Source organism: Fukomys damarensis, unplaced genomic scaffold, assembly GCF_012274545.1.
Source record: "Fukomys damarensis isolate Sample0158 unplaced genomic scaffold, DMR_v1.0_HiC HiC_scaffold_37, whole genome shotgun sequence".
Lineage (NCBI taxonomy): Eukaryota > Metazoa > Chordata > Mammalia > Rodentia > Bathyergidae > Fukomys > Fukomys damarensis.
This window is the reverse complement of record NW_022900949.1, coordinates 2,760,299-2,761,359: the sequence shown is the minus strand read 5'-3', so window position 1 is coordinate 2,761,359 and position 1,061 is coordinate 2,760,299. Positions and strand designations below refer to the sequence as shown.

General features: G+C 49.3%; 1 protein-coding gene across 1 annotated transcript in view; it reads left to right on the top strand.

Annotated features, from left to right (window-relative positions):
* Insr (insulin receptor) overlaps positions 1-1,061 on the top strand; it is a 115,852-nt gene that overhangs the window by 1,515 nt on the left and 113,276 nt on the right. The window lies entirely within an intron of this gene.

The window sequence follows — 1,061 nt, the reverse complement described above, 5'->3', positions numbered from 1 at the left end:
TCTCTCTCTCTCTCTCTCTCTCTCTCTCTCTCTCTCTGGCACCTTTTCTAACCTCCTGGGGAATTTCTAGGTCCTGGCAGTAAATTGCTCTTTTGTCTTTGACTAATAGGGACAAGTTGGCTTTAATGGGTTGAGAGCTAGATTGACAGGAGATAAAAAGAGAAAAAGTAAAACCAAACAGGAGATTGAAGAAGAAAAAAAAAAAACCAAACAAACAAAAAACCGCAAAAAACTGGAGCTTGAGGAAAGCCAAGGGGTTTGTCATGGTCTTGTGCTGTTATGGCCGTTTAACGTCTCTTTGTAGTAACCTTGACTTCAAGCGTGTAATTTGGTGGTTTCAAGGTACAGCCAGACTTGTGCAACCATCACCACGGTTAATTTTAGAGCTTTTTCGTGATTCCCCCAAAGCATCTCCACACCCCTCAGGGCTGATTTCCCCATCCCCTCCCCCAGCTCCTGGCAACCTCGCTTCTGTTTTTTTTGTTTGTTGGTTGGTTGGTTGCTTTTTTTCGTCTGTGTAGATTTGCCTATTCTGGGCATCTGGAATCGTGTACTCTGTGGCCTTCCATGCCTGGCCCTTTCACCGAGTATGACGCTTTTCAGGGCCTGTCTGTGTTCTAGCAGGTACCAGAGCTTCGTCCCTCTCTGAGGCCCACTAATCCTCCTTGATATGGATGGGCTACGTTTTGTTTATTCATTTACCCCTTAGTGGGCATATGGGGGGCCGTCTTTGGCATACGTCCATCCTCGGGACTCAATACCCAATACCTGTGGTTTAAAGGAGGATTATTTTGGCTCAAGGGTTTAGTCCATAGTCTGCTGACTCCCAGGCGGAAATGAAACAAGATGGCAGAAACAAGATGGCGGAAGGGCCTGGGCGCAGGGAGAGGCTCACATCACGGCAGCCAGGAAGCAGAGAGAGAAGGGAGGGGTGGGGGCAGAGACACAGCCTGCTGGGTCACAGTCCCAGTGGCCCACTTCCACCAGGCCCTATCTCCCAGCAGCTCCTTCAGCCGAGAACACAGGCGTGGATGAATCCGCAGATGAGTGTTGCCCCCATG